The sequence below is a fragment of the Convolutriloba macropyga genome, chromosome 8 (genome assembly GCF_964194025.1).
Source record: "Convolutriloba macropyga chromosome 8, txConMacr16.3, whole genome shotgun sequence".
NCBI classification, from domain to species: domain Eukaryota; kingdom Metazoa; phylum Xenacoelomorpha; order Acoela; family Convolutidae; genus Convolutriloba; species Convolutriloba macropyga.
The window spans coordinates 24,788,438-24,806,865 of NC_134475.1; the positions used below are offsets into that span (position 1 = coordinate 24,788,438).

Here is an 18,428-nt window from a genome sequence, read left to right on the forward strand (position 1 = left end):
TATGTATGCCAGTCAAACTTGACAAAAGATATAACAAATCGAAGGCAAAGATATATGCCCAAGACCTGTCTGTGCTATAAGTCTCAATTTAAAATTGTTGGGGGGCTGAGAAGTTCAATTAATTAAATAGATAGTTTAAATGAACAGGCTTACACTGAGTAGTATTTAACCGGGTTGAGCTGTTACTTGATTGTAATGTTGTTAAGTGAGTGCGTCGTTGAAACTTCTTCAAGTCGGTTTCTCGTAAGAATGTTCTGTTTGAAAATTAGAAAATGTTTAAGTTAGAAGTCTTTTATATAATTTCTTCTCTGTTTGAATTTTGAAATTTATTTTATATGAAAAAATGAAGCAGTTGTCTGCTGCTGGTCGTTGGCTCTGTCATTTGTCTCTCTAATTTTATTCCGTCCCACTTCGCTGAGAGAAACAATTAATTCCTCTCAGCTCCGTTTGGGCCGATAGGGAGCGAATCACAAACTCGCTATCATAGTGATGTGCTTCTTAATTTTCTTATTGGCCGAGAAGGCAAGGGAATTAACTCTTTTTTATCTCACGGAAAAATTATTAAAACTCCAAAAAATAATAAAAATCTAAAAAGCTGCGAGCATCAATTATTGATTTCGTAGGCGCCTGTTTTCTGCTTTTCTCCTCTTCTAAAACCGCAACAATTATGGTTTTCTTGGGGGCTTTTTATGAGACTCTATTGTCTTTTCCCCTGAAGCAATCTGCTTCATCTTTATTGAACTTGGGGGGAAAGATCTGCATTGCAACTGTCAAAAGCAGAAGTAATTTAAATCAAAAGAAACTGTGGTTTTACAGGCCGCCTACGTTCAACAATGTACATTTTCTATCCTGGATATAAGCGAGGAGATCCACGCCTAAAGTTGTGTTATTTAAATAAGTTGAACTGAGTTGTTTAAATACTTGTGTACTGGTAGTCTTAACAAGCGTTAGTTTATTTTTAGCGCGCGGCGAAAGAATGGTTAATTAGCGCCTAAATACATTCGCTCTAATGCGGGATTAATTATCTGTTCATTTGTAACGGCTCTCGTAATACTACAGCTCACCCCGATTTTTAGTAAGAAACAAATTTAATAAATTTATCTACATCATACAAAAGTTTTAAATGAAAGTCAGGTAAATTGTGAGTTCTGTTCAAGTTTTTGTTGATTGAGTTGAGATGGCGGCAGTCATTTGAGTTGGAGGTGACAAATGTTGGTTGGTTGCGACAGGTTGTAAGAGTTGATTAGTCACGAGGTTTGGTGGCGTCGTAATATAAAACCAATCGCAAAGAGCGATCATGTTGAGTTATAAAATCAATCGCAAAGGGCGATAATGTTGAGTTATAAAATCAATCGCAAAGGGCGATAATGTTGAGTTATAAAATCAATCGCAAAGGGCGATAATGTTCTGTTTATATTAATTAAAAAATTCTGGTGGCAAAATGACGGGGCTTGGTACAGGACTGTCATCGTCTTCGATTAAAAGGACTTCTTGCACATCGTCCTCAGTTGGTTCGGAATTATCCCTTGATTGTCGCTTTTTGTGTTTTTTTTTACCTTTCTTTTGAGCTCGGAAATTTTGGCTTTTTGTTCTTCGTTTTCCTTCATTAATTGTGTTATTTTCTTTCCTAGCTCGAGATTCTTTTCTCCAAGTTTTTTGTTGGCATTTGTTATTTCTAAATGTTTCAAGGAGAACGTTTTTAACATAGTTTGAGCGTTGGATTCGCTGGTTTTTTGGAGTTGATGGGCAACGACATCTTGGCGCCGCCAATAGTCGTTAGGTAGTTGCTTCTCCTCAGGTGGTTTCTGTGATTCCATTTTCAGTTGTTCAAATTTCAGTTGCAATTCTTGCAACTCTGTTTCCTTTTGAAATAGTTTCTGCCTGAATGTGGTGTTTTCCTCTATTAAACTACTGGTATTGATATTTGATAGTTCTGGCATCTCAACAGGATTGCGTCGTAAGGGACTTCTATATATGCGTCGAGAATGTTATTCCTAAGGGTATAAGTGCCATTCTTAGGGTCGCAATTCTTAATTCTCCACTTGTTGTTTTCTGTGGGGAGCGAGAAGGTTTTCAGAACTGGAAGCTTTTCGCTGTTGACTAGTATCTGTTGATGTCCATTTGACTGGATGAAGTTTATTTTACTAGCAACCTCAAATTTGTTGTAGTTTGGTTTCAGGAAATAGAGGAGGGTGTTAACGTACCTCGGGTTTTCCTTATTCATGCCTTCCTCTCGCGGTTTCTGTAATTTCAGGCATTCTGAAGGTATTTTCCTGATAGCGTCGGGAACGAGATCTTCAATGTTGTTCATCTTGAGAATTTTGTTTTTGTGACTACTAATTTGTTGGGATGTGATTGATCTCTTTCTGCTAACTTGCCAGTTGTATTGTGGGTGATATTCTGAGCTGTTTTGGGTTGTTGAAGATTCTGTATTTCGAGGTTTGAATGGTGGGCTTGAGAAATTGGAGGTAGAGAAGAATGGGTTTCTGTTTGTTCTTGTTGTGTTGTCACTTGTTGATGTTGACTGGGGATTACTACGCTTGCGAGTGTGGGTCTGGCAGTCATTTTGAGTGTTTCCTTGTTAATGATCTAAAATATTTTGATTTTGATTAGCCTGTGTCATCAATATCACACATTATGGCTTCTGTTCATGTTTGCAAATGTATTGCTAATATAAAAAAGTATTATATTGTAAAAGTGTTTTTGTAAGGTTTTGTTGCTAACTGCTCTATTTTTGAAAAAATAATGCTAAATGCATTTGTTATTGAAGTTTGATAGAAAAGTTTTTGTTTTGCTAAATGCAAAGTTAACTTTAATAAAGGAAGGGGGCATTAATAAAAATTTTCTTTATACTTATGCCAGGCGGGCAGCCCTGGCACAAGTACGTCTTTCTCCGCTGCCCGGAGGTGTGAGTCTTGGGGCGTGCGTCACACTAACACGGCTGCAACGACCCGTGCAGCTGGGGAGACAACCTTGCTGAGCTGAAAGAAAGAAATTTTTTCGGGTCATTTTTGAAATTTTCAGTTATCGTGTTAGTCTTCTGATTTATTTAGGTTCAAAAGCCAGGGGGCAGGCTGGAGAAAGCTGAGGTAACCCCTTCCCGATGAAAAGTTAAAAGAGAAAAAAAGATCGTTTGTACTTGAGTTGCTTTTGGTTTATTAGACAACGTCGTCTAAAAAAATTTTTGCAAATGGGATATTTTGTCAGCTTATTCATGCACACCCGACAGAATCGGTGTTTGTCATGTTGGGAAAAATGTGGGTGTTTTGTTACTCCTAATTCTGTTTTCATTTTTTTGCATAAATTGCAATGAAAGTAGGATGTGATCAGGACGGGAAGGCAAGATCGAAGACAAATGGGACATTTAGGGTTTGGGTATCTTTTAAAAAGTGCCTTTCTGCAAGGAATACATACATAGTGAGGATTTTCTCTGGGAAATTGCTTATGTACTTTTTCTACAATAACGGTTTTTCGTGAACATATGGGGCAGATAATGTCCTTATGGGGATAGAACCAACGGAAACCGTCGAATAGGGATTGTGAAAGACCCATCGAGTGACTGTTCTTTTATTTTCCTTATACAAAAACAGGAAAACCTCTGAGAAACTGCAGTAGGATGAGATTAATAAGGAACGATATTGCAAGCAAGGTAATTAGGATTAGGATAAATATTTTTGTGGATAGGTCTAGATTGGTCGTTTTCCGTATCTGGAGAAAATTTGGCCAATTGCGGAAAGGAGGTAGTGATTAATAAAAAGGGATATTGCCAATGCGCATAAGAGGACAAAAAGAAGAATAAACAATGTTACGGGGTGCATTTTGTCAATTCAATGAGTAGTGTAGAACTAGGGTGAAGGAGGTGATTTGCTCCTGGTAAAAACTGAATTGAATTAGGGATATCGAGTGGATCAAAAATAAAAGCAGGAAAAGAATTAAAATTTTGGAAATTCTTGGGCGGATTATGTAATTATTTTCTCGCAACGAGGGCATAATTTATAGTCTTCTACGCAAAATTTACAAAAGTTGACGGGCTTGTGATCGCTGTGATGAAACGTTTTTGCAACAGAGTATTGAAATCTTGTTTGTTTGCAAATATCACACTGAAACCAGTTAAAGATTGAAAAGATAACATTAAATTTAGAGCAATTAGGACAAAAATCATAGCCCATATCTTTTATAACATATTGGTAACAGAGCAGACACATTACGTGGGGTAGTTCGTAAGGGGGGTTCTCGTGTAATTTCTTGAAAACAATTGTTTCACGTCTGCAGCATAAACAAATTAATGAGACCGGTTTGGATTCTATAGTATTGCTTTCTTTGTCAATTGTATTCATTTTTGAAAGATTGTTATTGGAAGGAATTATGGGACTGGCACGGTTGGAGGATTTGGTTGTCGATTATTTTGGGATTTTATTGTTTGGTCTATTACTAATATAATTATGAACATCAAAAAGTTGAAAGGAATACTTACAACTACGAGGAAAACGGTTAAAACGAAGAAGAAGGCTGCTGCAATAATCATAAGGGCCATTAATAAAAAATCAAGTAATGTGGGGGTAAACATTTTGGATAGTTTGTGAACGTAGTTTTGAATTGAAGATTTTACCACGGGTTGTTCGGGTCAATTGTTTGTTTGCATAAAGGGCATTTAGTAGTTGTGAAAGTCATACACTGCAAACAAATTGATTTTTTTGGGTGTAGGCTTTTGAAGTGGCTGTGGCAAGTGGATAACTTTTTGATTTCTTGACAAGAATCACACTGGAAATAATGACAATGACTGATTGTATAAATGGGAGTTACACAAATGGGGCATTTAGGTTGGTTCCAATATTTAAATAATTCATTTCTACAGGGAATACAAGCAAAATGGGGGGGTTGACCGTTTGGGTTTTTTTGCAATTTTTTAAATTGACGACAAAGGAAGTAACAAATAGGACATTCGGTTTTTGGGGTTGAGTCAATTTGTGGTTGCTGAGATAATATTTTCAAAATGTTTCCCATTATATGGATAAATCAGAGAGATCTGGGTATGCGACTTCTAATCCATGGTGTTCAAGTTCGTTAGGGATAGTTACATTTAAATCTGCAATAGCAAAAAAGAAATTCCAGTGTTTCTCGTTTGGATAGATGTAATAATGATTAATGGTACCTGTGCTTAGGAACATATAAGTTATTTTGATACATGCTTTATATTGTATAAAACAGATAGTAAACCATCTTTCTGCTTTAACAATTTTAACTTTTTCCTTACCAATGAACAAAATCATTTTATTTTTACCAATTTGGAAAGAAATGAGGGAAAAGGGACAAATTGATTAGAAAAAAAAGAAATCAGCAGGGAAAAGAATTATTTTTTTGGGGAGAGAAAGTTATGTGAAACAAATTACTTTACTGAAGAGCGCCCAAGTTGACTGGGAAATGCTCTTCGATATCAATGAGTGCAAGAAAGAATTCCCAGTGCATCATTCCCATGGTGACTCGAGTAGAACCCTCACATCCACGCTCGTAGTCTGTATAGTGTATAATTATACAGGGTTTAATCTCTGCTGTGGAAGTTTCAATGAAAGATCTCTCGAGGGACTCTACTTTGACTAGGCGCTCACCAAAGTGGAACAGCATTATAGAAGATCTAAATTAAAAGGGATTTTAGAACCATTTAAAGCTTGGGATATATTTATAAAGAATGTCCAATAGGGGGAAGATGGTGTTAAGGTAATGGTTCCATCAGTCCAAGTGTTTAAATATTCAAAATGGAGTATTAGTTGTGGGATTACTCTGTTGCTTTTTGTCGTGACAAATGATTTTTCAAAAAATTGTATTGTATAAGGCAGTTTTGGTATGAGAATATCATTGCTGCTTTTAATTGTTAATAGTTTCCAACTCTTTAAGGACTGAATCGTTTTGGCAAGAATCAGTTTTTTGCATATCAAAATAAATATTGTGAGGTACACAGTTTGGATTTTCTAGAATAAATAGGAAGAATTTCCAATGAACTGAGAGAGGATTAATACTTTTTAAACAAATTTTTTTCTCTTTGGATTTCTTTGAGCGTTACTAGCATAGTAGGTACAGGAGTTGGGTATGCATCAAAAGATCGTTGAACTTTTTGTAACTCTACAAATTTATTGTTAACTGCAAATATCATAGTTTAGAATGATACCTAAGCAATGTAGATTGGATGTTGTACTTGAAATACCGAGTTCTCTTTGAATGCTAGAAAAATGGTGGTGAATTCGGCGAACTGAGGATGAGTAATGAAAATAGTTAAAAGTCTGTAAATATTTGTCATGGGTTTTTTTGCAAAAGTCATTATACTTATAGCGGAAACATAGTATACGGCTAATAGCTCACAATTTTGGTTTCCGATTCTGATTTGTAAGTTTCTATTAGTTAAATGAATCATGTTGCTGATCTAGCTCATTTGGCAAACTATTAGGGTCGAATTGTGCTAAATACACGAAATAATTCCAATACAACGAATGAGGGGTTAAAATCACAGTATCGTTTTCCCAAGTGTCCCAAAACTCAAAATTTATAACAATTTGAGGGGAAAAGTCTCCGTGTTGTTCTTCAAAGGTTTTCTTTATTTGATAAATTGTAACAAGTCTATCTTGAAACAAAAAGTACATCAATGGAAGCGTTTTAGTTGTTAATTAACTTAGTGTTCTTCATTTCAAAATAGGTATTAATATAAATTTAAAAGAAAGGATAAAAAGGAGCGTCAATTATTTCTAAAAACAGGATTATTGACAACGATTGATATTTATAGATAATATATCAATCGGATTCACTGTAGTAAAATCGGAGTAGGGGGAGAGTGCAGGCAATAGTTAGATAAACATAGTTGGGATTACATAGTTGAAACTGGATTATAAGAAACGAAAAGAAAGAAAGAAATTCATACATATCTCTCAATGTTGAACGTACAAGAGAATTCAAAATCTAGTAATATTTTTCTTCAGTGGTTTTGAAACAATTTCGTATTCGATTCCAATGTTTACAAAAATGTAATTGTGTTATCAATCAGAGCTCTTAACAATGAGAAGTATTGAAAATTTGAATGTGGTACATCCAGATCAATGATGTCACTGAAGTAGAAAGATGCAACTCTAATAGTTACAGTAGTTTTCAAGGCGGAAATACTTGATGATAATATTTGTCCGGTGTATTGTCCAAATCGAATGAATAAAGCGTTAGGCTGTTTTATGAATTTGGGCTGCATAACATAGCATCCTTGAGGTGTATCTAAACAAGATATTAACTAACTTACAGAGTCTAATACAAATAATTTTTATTATTTTTGAGACAAATTATTTTTTTTATAAAAAGGATGATTTTTTAGTCACAGCTTTAAGGAGGTGCCAACACACTTCGAATGGTTGCATCATTTTGTGGTTGTGGTTGATGTGACGCCAGACTTGGGTATTCTGCTTTATTATTTTCTGTATGACAATGCTCATCAATTTTATTTTCTCTTGGTTGATCCTCAACGCATTTGTAAGTTTTTTCTATTGTGCTGTAAGGTTGATAATTACTAAGCGTTAAAAAATGATTGTTGTTCTGTGGGGCCGACGGTTTGGTTTCGTTAGAGAATACCGGTGTAAAGAACGATAAGATAAAGATTATATGTTGCTCCTAATAGAATTTTCCAAAAACCCATTGTTTTGTTGGATATTTTGTGGATTTCGAACGCTCTTATGAATGTTACGATTACATCAGTTAAGAATTTTATGCACAAGAAACAAGCAAAATAAACTCCAATTTTTTCCAGATAAAAAGTGATGATTCCAAGAGTGCCTTTGAACTGGTCTGTAAAAAATGTAGGTGAAAGAAGAGAATCTAGATAAATTTGTCTGTTAATTCCCATCGCTGACGCATAGATATGTTTTTGAGAATAGTCTATGCTTCTTCCTTCAAGAACTTCTCCTGAAATTTTTCTCAAAACAGATTTTGAAGCTTCCGAATGCAAGATATTGTCCCAAAACGATTAAAGTTGATTTGGTGTGTAAATTCCGGCACGTTGTGATTCGTAACCGGTAAATTTTGGAATAGAACTAATAACTCTTGAAGAGAATATTTTTGGCGGTTGTAAAGGAACAGGTGGTGGCATCAAATGGTACCATGAACTTTCATTATCAATATCTAATTGGTAGGCATTTTTATAGCCTCCAACACAATCTACTTCGTTTGCAAATGGGTAGGTTTGTCGAGTAATTGGGTCGACGAACATTGTCCTACCATCATAATGAATAGGAGTTCTATCATAACACTGCTCAAGAACCTGAAGTGGTGAGTTTCGTTTTGGACAGTGGTACAGCCAACCTATGCTACCATCTGTGTCTAATAACATCGAGCGGTTGCCGGTTAACATGTATCCAGCTAAACGATTATTTTGGATAGCCTGCATAAGTATCTTTTGTTTCTGAGTTCGATCAAATTCGCATTGCTCTATGACCAAACCTTTCCATGCTTGTTTTATTTGCATGTAATTATGATATATGACAAAATCCATTTTTACCGCAAGGTTAAGATCATAGTCTAACTTGACTTTGTCTAAGCGTTCCCATGCAACAAAACCATTGTCGGATGTTCGGATCTGTTCATCTGAAGGCTTCCTATTAAACCCATTTACACTTAGGCTATTGTCAGGTTCAACACGAAGTTTATGAAAAAATTGTTGAGTTTTTGTTTTATAAGGTTTGCCAGTCTTCATATTAAATCCGCCTTTATAACAAACATATAAAGAATCTAAATTTGTTCTGTAAATAAATTCTGGTTTTCCACACACCTTTTCTTTTTCATCAATTACTCTAATTTTTATGTCCATTTCAGCAGGAGAATACGTTCCTGGTCCTTCATAGGGCGTCTCCGGTTTTTCATCACTCACTATGAAATACTGTACATTACCAAGTTCGTTTTCATGTTTTAGCATTTGTGCGTTTTGTGAAAATCTTTTAGTAACTATACAATTTTCCGGTGCCTCCCAATTGTATGCAAAGGGGTCGAGAGATGTCGAATGACAACCTCCTTCTGAGAGGGCACAAGGAAGTTTTAGTCCTTGACTGTTATAGACAGTTCTGTCATTAAGATCAATATCGAGTACAGTTTCTTGCATCAGGGTTTCAAAAGAGAAGTGTTTAATTTGACCACGATTATCACAAGATGTTGATGAATCACCTTCAAGATCAACTCCCTGGTTTTTATAGGAGACAGTTTTTATTCCATGTTTTATGTCAATTTCCATGACATCATCGTCAAATTCGGTAACAGTAATTTTTCCAGTTTTATTAGCATTTAGGCATTGTTCGGGTGAAACAATAATATCGTATGTTATTATTGGAGCGTTGTGTAAAATTGATGAATGGGAAAACATACCACAATTATAACGAATGAGCATTGCAGTGACTTTGCACATAAGAGCTTTAACAAAGGTCCAATAAGACCGTTGATAAAGTGTTACATGTGTATCAACCATCTGAATGTTTTCGGGTGTAATTTTGCAAGGAGAAACTTGTGTTAAAGCATACATTTTATTTTCTTTCATTTTAGAACAGTCATAGTGAATGACCCTAAGTTTGTTAGATACGTCATTAATATCCTCAAAAGGAGGTCCAGTAGCGTTAATAACTATAGAAAGAGTACAAAAGTAGAAAAGACTTATAAGTAAATAAGAAAAATAGAGTTTTTCAAAACAAGGATATCTTTTCATCCTGTTCTTTTTTAGCGCTTCAAGTAGGAAATTAAGGCTATGAGTTGTAGTAATAGGCACTGCCAGTAAATGTTGACTGGATTTATTGCTACCTAAAACAAAGTTAAGTAAATCCGGCTTGATAGCGTGATGGCGGCTTGGCCGAGCGACTAGAAGTTCGCCTATTATTATTATTATTTTCTAAAGTTTGTAAATTAGAAGGTCCTTGTTCCGACGTATTAGGGCGGAGAGGACTTAAACTAGGGTCTAGAGGTATTCTAGAATTGTGCTGTGGGCAAGGAGTTGAAGTTCTTGTTCGACTACCGCTAGGCAGGTGTGTTTGGACTGGAGGTGGGTTGTCACGACCACCTGAACTTTCTTCGTTGAATCCAGAATCGAAATTGGTAGGAGTTCGGTCAGGGTCGAAGTTCTGCACAGGGGAGTCTTTTCGTATGAAATTCTCCACGGGGAAATATTCGGTGTTAGTGGGGCTTTAGAAGGAGAATTTAGTCAAGGGACTGTTGAGTTTATTCATCTGACTTGTCATTAGATTATTATAAAATGTGTCACAATTATTTTTATCTATACCATATTCTAGGGTTAACTCTGGTATAGTTTCAGTAGCTGGGTAGTACTCGACTAGGTGATTTCTATGAGCGACCTTCCTGGTGGCCGGGTTGCTATCTAAAGTTAATTCATAGTTAACATTGGTTAGTTTTTTTTCTACAGTATAAGGACCTGATCTTAGTTCATGTAGTTTTTTTGACTTTCCTAACTCAATTTGATGGTTTTCCATTAGAACTTTTTGTCCAACCTCAAGTGGCTTGCCTAATTTGTGTTTGTTTCTATGTTTATGTGCGCGGTTATTGTTTTCTAAGCTCTTTTTATAAGCGTTATTGTATATTTGTTTGAATTGGTTTTCTCGCATAAGAAACGAATTGTTAATAGTCGGTTTTAGAAGTTTGTCAATTTCGGTGTTTTTTGAAGTTTGCAAGGTATGCCTGTGAAGAGGCAGGTCTTTGCAAAACTCGGAAGAGCATGTGAGTTGTGAATTTCGTAGGAGTCCTAACTTAAGTGACAGAGGTATCTGTGGTTTTTGTCCGAACACAATTTCATAAGGTGAGATTCCAGTACTAGCATTTGGAACCGTGTTATGAGAAAAAGCAAATTTTGGTGCCAGTTCATCCCATTTACCTCGAGCTTGTTCTAGAAAAATTTGGAAATGTGCTCCTAGATGTTTGTTTTGGATCTCGACTTTACCATTAGTCCAAGGCGCATAAGCAGTTCGAGGTGCGGGTGTTATACCTAATTCATGAATGTAACTCGCAAAATCTTGGTTCATGAATGCCGAACCCTTATCATAAACAAAATTTTGTGGTATTCCAAAAGACAAGAAGAACTTTTCTAAAGCTTTTATGGTGTCTACTGCGTCTGTGGAATGTACAGGGTATACTTCAATGAAACGCAAAAATGAATCGACAATAACTAAACAATGGTGTTTACCGTTCGATGGAGGATTTAAAGGTCCTTTGTGATCAAAATGGACCGTATGAAAGGGGAATGGGACTGTATCAGTCCACTTTTCGAGAGGTGCCTCGTGGATGTCTCTCCGTTTTTGTTTATTTTTTTGGCATTCAAGGCAATCAGCAATTAGGTTTTCAATCCATTCATACATTCCGGGCCAATAAAAAAATCGTTTTACATTAGCAAGTGTTTTATCTAAACCTACATGACCTGACAGTTCACAATGAGCTAGCTGAAAAACTTTAAAGAACAATGACAGTGGTACAAAAATTTTTAAGTATTCAATATCTGGTTCGTCTTTTTGTTGTTGAATACATAAGATGTTACCCACAAAATTCAGTTTCTCAAAGTTATTAATGTACGACATTATGTCTTTAGATTGTCGGAATTCAATTTTCTTTTCATCTTTGTTATTGTTTGTCCTTAATTGGCGAATTTGTTGTATCACTGGGTCTTTTAATTGTTCTTGACAAATTACCGATGTATTTAAATCAACTTCTTTAGAGAAGATTGTCAGTTTATCGATGATTCTCTTGCATCTTGTATTTTTGTATTTTCTGGAAATTTTTTTACTAATTCGGTTTTGTCTATACAAGTGCTATTTTTCACGAGGAAAACTTTATCGTATTCTAGAGGGAATCTGTACTCCGAGTCTGTGGTATTAGTTTGATCAATGTAGAGTTTGTCAAAATCTAATTCCGGTGACTGGTTCTCATTGAACAATTCAAATTCCGAAATTGGGTCAAAATTTTGTTCGGTTATCCCTTCATCAGGGTACGAATCAATTTCTGTATAATGATCAGACGTTTCGTCTTCCTCCTGTTCTGATACAGGGGTTATTTCATGTTTGCGGTGACGCCTATAGTGGTTAATTGATGAACCATACGAGAAATCTTCCGAAATATTTTTTATTGAGCAAAGTCTGTTTTGATTATTGTCGTAATTTTGCTTTACCACTTTGTCATTTTTGAAAATGAATTTGTCGATACCCGTTATGCTTTGTTTTAGGATTGGAAAAAAATCATCTGGTCCCTTTCCATTATCACGCAAGATGAAGTATTTTTCCTCGTTACCATGGTCGTCGTAAAAACTAATGTCTTTTGGTATCTTTTTGTGTTTAAGTTGATACTTGTCCAGATCTTTAAGTTTTACATTGCGACTTAGGATGTCGGGAAAAGCTAAGTTTTTTCCATCAGTCCAAATAATTTTCAAGTTCTGGAATTGAGAAATTACTAACTGGTATCTAAAAAACCTGTGAGAGAGTTTTCCTCTTCTACCCCATAGATACATTAAAGGTTTATGGTCTGTGTACACATATACGGGATGGGGAGAACCAATTAGGTAATGCTCATAGTTTGTAATGCCAATATTACACCGCAAAGTTCGCGTGCTGTGGTACTCATTTTTTGTTCCTCTTTGGTGTAAATTCTAGAATTAAAAGACACTTCGTTTCCCTTCCGGAAATTCTTGAACGAGAATTGAGCCTACTCCTATAGAAGAAGCGTCTACATGCACGTTGAAAGGGTGTTTAGTATCAGGTATTGCTAAAATAGTATCTTCGCTAATTCTGTTTTTAATGTCGTTAAACAGTTTTGCGTGTTCCGTTGTCCAAACAAATTTAGTTTCTGTGCGGGTTAAGTCATAGAATGGTTTTCAGTCAACATGCAAATTTTTGATGTACATGCTGTAGAATCCTAAACAACCTAGAACTCTCATGACGTCACGTTTGTTTTCGGGCGACTTGAGTGCTTTTAGATCTGCTACTCGCTTCTTGACTGGTTGTATCCCATCTTTACCTACTACGTGTCCCAAGAACTGTACTTTCCTAAGGAAAAATTTAGTCTTTTCAGGTTGAGCTTTCAATCCTGATTTCCTTAAAAGTTCATGGTACTTGTCAATTATTTCAAACATTTCGGTTTCATCTTGAGCTTGCATGATGGGGTCATCAATGTACGTTATAGCTTGTTTTTTTCTAATTAATGGTGCAAAATGGATAGTCATTATACGACTGAAGAAGTTAGGCAGACCGCATAGACCATAAAATCCGCGTTCAAATGTGTATTGCTTTGGACCAATTACAAAACTTACCAGTTGTTTGGTTTCCTCAGTTAAAGGAACGTGGTTATAAGCTGAACAGAGATCACTGGTTGTGAAGAAATTACCTTTAAGTCTAGTTAATAGGCTTCCGATTGGCTCTAGTGGCCATGAATATCGACTAAGATCTCTTATTGAATTCAAATATCGGGCATCTATAGCCAGTTTTACTGTGTTCCCCTTGGGTAGGACTATGATTGGATTAATAAATTCTGATCCCATTTCTTTATCAATACCCATTTCCCGGATTATACCTGTTTTACACAGTTGTTCCAAAAGGTTTTCTAGTTTTTCTTGATAATGTAATGGTACTTTGGATGGTCTTTGTTTTGTCAAAATTGAATTAGGTAAAAGTTTTACATGAAACTTTTGTTTTATCTTTCCAACATCGTATTTGTGTTGAGAGTAAACGTCTTTATTTTTAGTTAAAGTCCTGAGTAACTTGTCTAAGTTTTCGTCATTGATATCAGCTTGACTGAAATTAAATTTTTTGAGAAACGCTTGATCGGTTTTGTCAAATCTGTTAAGTTTTTCAATGGGAAGTTCAACGGGTCTGATGTTCTCATCAGTTGTTTCTAATTGTGGCTTAAGATCCTTGAGGTCGTCGCTAAAGTCTGTTTCTAATTCGTAGTTGTTGGTAAAATCTTGTTGCCTTTTTCGCTTTTCTGTTTTCTTTTGTTTTTCAGGAGTTTTGCTTGCAAAAAAATTTTGAATTTTTGAAATTTTTGGACCTTGTTTTTCACTAACATGGAATATTTGATCCCAATTAGTGTCACTATTCATTAGGTGGTTTATGAATGCAACGTTGTCAACTACAGAAAATTCTGGGTCTTGTCTAATTTCAATGTCTTCTAAAGTGTGCCCAATAGGACCCTTTTGGATGATAACCTTGTTGTTTTGAGGATTGTTTAGCATTATTGGTAATTCCTTTTCTTTTCTAAAACACTGAACGTTGTAAGTATAAATTCCTTGAGCTGCAGTTCACTTCCAATTACGAAGGAGGTTCCCTTTCTGAAGAATTCATTCGGAGGTCTAATTGATACTACTCGAGTTGATTTTGGTGCTAATGGTAGTTGCTGGTCAAGAGTTACAATTTTGTAAGAGCTAATGTATGGATAGCTTTTCGTTTGGTATCTAGATAATGTGACGGCTACTTCAGGGTAAGTTTTTAAATCAATTTTTGGAGTGGTTAGGTCAATAGATTTTACTGTAGATTCAAGGAAATCCATTCCCAACATATTCGGCTTGCAACCATCTTTGGCTGAAACCCATGTGGTAACTTCCACTTGATACTTTCCTTCAATGTCGAAAGAAGTTTTGAAAGTAATTTGACCTAGAAGTTTTAGTTTCTCACCAGTAACCGCTAAAGTATGATTTTTTGAAGCTTTCATCTCAATGTGTTGTAATTTACATAGTTCAAGATAAGTGTGGTAATTAATTATAGAGCTTGATGCTCCTGTGTCAAATAAAAACTGTGTTTCTAAGCCGTTATTTTTATTTCCGTCTCCGACGGATTGGTATAAATTAATATAAATATGTGAGTAACTTGCTTTGTTATCAGTAGTTTTTATGAACGGAGACCTGTTTAGTTTAAATACTCGTCGTTGTGATTCTCATTATTGTAATAGTCTCTGGAAGTTTCACTGGTAAAGTGAACTCGAGGGCTTCACCCTTCACTGTTATCTCTTGAATGAGTGTTATGGTTTTGTCTAGTAGGTGTCCTATCCCGGTCATGGTCTCTACTCCTATCACGATATCGATTATCTGATCTTTGAGGACCGTTGCTTTGTCTATCCCTACTATTTTGCCTATTGTTATCTCTGTAAGAGTTGTTTCGATGGTTATTTTGTCGTTCCTGTGATCGGTTATCGTAAGAAGATGATCGGTAATTGTTTGAAGAGTTTGATGGGTACGGTGATCGATGTCGGTAGTCTGATCTAGAGTTGTTTTGATAATTGGATTGATTTTAGTTATAATTATTTCTCTGTCTGTCCCTAGAATTTCGATTGTCATAATTGTTTGATTTGTACTTTTGTTGACCTGGTGAATGGCTCCTACTACGTTTATAATTATCTGTGAACTTTTCTCGTTGTTGAGGTGGGTTTCGGTTTTCGTTTTTAAACTCCTTGTACTTAAAGCAGAAAGCTATTGTGTGACCTGAACGTTTGCAAAACTTGCAGAATCTAGTCTGGTTTTGTTTGAATCTGGGATTGTCGCTGTTGTATGTGGCGTTTATTTTATGATCTTTCATTAGATTTGCAATTTCTGTGGGTTGGTTTTTTAACCCTTCTATTTCTATTTTATTGTCGATACTACTTGAGGCACTACCCGTGAATTCACTGCTAACAGAAAAACTTAAGTCTTTAGTTGCTACATGATCCTGTAATTGTTGCCAAGTTGTAGCTGGGTTTTCTTTCAACCGCTGATGTGCCTTTTGCTTGAGTGCAGGTGGCGTTAATCCTCTTACAAAGTACTCCATACACTAAGCGTTACGCTGGTCGTTGTTAAAAGCTGGATCTGGCCATCCTTTTTCAACTGCTTTTGTTATTCGGTGTGTATAGCTTTTTATCAATTCATCTGGTTGCCTTTTAATACTCTCGACTTCAATTCTTTTCCTATACTTGTCTTTTGCATCAGTAAAACGGGCAATGAACTGATTTCTAACTTCGTTCCATGCTAAACCTGGTGCTAAGGTTTCAAACCATTGGGCTGCGGGCCCACGCAAAACCGAACCAAACAACGCTTTTTGTCTAGCGTCGTATGCTGCTTGCAAGCCAGCATCCGCAGGATCTCTTGTTCCTTGTGAGAATTGGATTTTTCTTTGTATTAAACTAAAGAATTCCAGGGCATCTTCAGATGGATCTAAACCTGTAAATTTCTCTAACGCTATGTCGGGGTACGCAACAACGTTCGCTGCCATGTTTTATTTTAGTGTACGAAAAGAATATTTTATACGAAAGTATTATTAGTTTGGGTAATTAGTGTAGAAAATATTTTTGTTATAACAATTAAGTAATAAAACGCTAATACTAAAGTAGAAAGTTGAACTAATTGTTTTGTAATATGAATTTTATTTGTTTAGGACCGTTTAATGATTGTATTTTAAATTCAAAGTTTTTGCCGTTATCAGTGCTAAAAATTTCAACCCAAGAGTAAATATCGGTTTGCTCAACGGTAAAATTTAATAACCAAGGATAAGTGCTTTCAGAGTGTTTAAATTCAACAGAGTATTGGCGAAATCTGTTTATTATTGAAAATCTAATTTGTGTGACAAATTCTGTTTTTATAAGTAATTTAACTCTATCTGGTAAACTCGGATCGTCAGGAGAAACGTTGATGTATTTGGGTTTAATGATTTTTAAGATTTGTAAACCAAACGGGGAAATTTTATTTCGGTGGCTCATCCACACACAAGATGATAACGTTTATGCTAATTCTATCACACTGTTCTGATTTCTTAGAGCACACAAAAGTTCATTAAAGTTTGGGTTGGTCCACTTGTAAGTTATGTGGATTTCAGTTTCTGTTTCGCTAGAAGAGTGATGGTAAATGCATAAAAAGTTTCTGTTCTGATCAGTTAAATAATATGAAACTTTGCCTATTTTGTTATGTACTTTAATACTTATATTTAAATCTTGAACGTTTACTTTAATATATGACAAATAAATAACATAGAACAATTGTTTTTGTTGTTTTATTAATGTATTTTTGTATGAAATTACACAGAAGACAGTATAAAAACGTTTAGTACGGGATGTTTAGTACATCAGTAGTACTATTTTTGTAGCTATTATTGTGTTTAAATATTGTTTCTAGGGTGCTTGAGTCTGTTAATGACCGTATTTTAACATGAGACAACAACTTTTCTATGATAAATTTGTGTACAAATTGGGTTAAAAAGGCTAGTTTACGCTCTTTTAATTAATTATTGGCTAAATTTTCTGCGGGAATCTCGATCACACTGTTTTTAGTTTTTAACAAAGTTAGTAAATTCTGAAAATTAGGGTTCTCAGATGCATAGGTTATATAAAAATTAGCTGGGGAATTATGCTCAAACACGTAGAAAATAGCTACAAAGTTAATTCCGTCAGTAATAAATCGTGTTATTTTACCCCTTCTAGTGTTTTCTATTGCTGTTAGATAAAGATGTTCTACAATAACTATTCCAGTTTGGTCCATGCACTGTTTAAAACCTCTATTGGTGAAAATGTTCGTGTGAAACCGGCTAAACTGGGGAAATTCTCATCAATTTATATTATTTCCAGGCTACAAATGTATTGGGGGGATAATATAATGTAAAAATGACGCTAAATTGGCTAAATTCTGTGTAAAATTGATTAAAATTGGATAAAAATGATGTTATTACAGCTTAAATCTGATTAGTTTCCCTTAAATTTTAATAAAAATGACGTTAATTTTGTTAAATTCTGGTTAATATTTGAGAATTTAGGTCAAAATGATGTTTATTTGGTTAAAATTTGATTAATATTACCCCACCCGGGTCAAGGAATTGATAAAACAGAGTGAATATTCAACTAAGGAAGGCTTATATTTAACCAAAATTGGGTTAGTCAATGTGAAAATGCAACAACGTGTGCTTAAATGTGTAGAAAATTAGATATAAATTACACTGAACACGTATTGGGGGGCTGAATTCTGGTTCAATTTACGTTAAATTGTTTGAAAATGCTATATTTTGGTCAAAAATTCAGTAAAAATTAGACATACGTTACTCTAAATATGATTTGGGGGGATGATTTCTGGTTAAAAATCGGCTATTTAGTGTGAAAATTCTAAAATTCTGCTGTGAATTTGGTGAAAATCAGCTAAAGTTTAGTTTAATTAGGTGTTGGGGCGGTGAAATTTGGATAATTTTTGGTTATTTGGAGTGTATATGCTACAATTTAATCATAAATTTGGTCCAAATCGGGTCAGAAATAGTCTAAACAAGTTTTGTGGGGATAAATTCTGTATAAATTCCGATTATTTAGAGTGAAAATACTAAAATTTAACCATAAATTTGGTCAAAATCGGGTTCGAAATAGACTAAACAGGTTATGGGGGATGAATTTTGTGTAACTTTCAATTATTTAGAGTGAAAATACTAAAATTCAACCAT

The 18,428-nt window shown here is 35.1% G+C and overlaps 1 protein-coding gene across 5 annotated transcripts in view; it reads right to left on the reverse strand.

Moving 5' to 3' along the window:
* Window positions 1-18,428, reverse strand: part of LOC142344032 (uncharacterized) — a 59,607-nt gene that overhangs the window by 9,298 nt on the left and 31,881 nt on the right. The gene's annotated exons all lie outside the window — the stretch shown is intronic.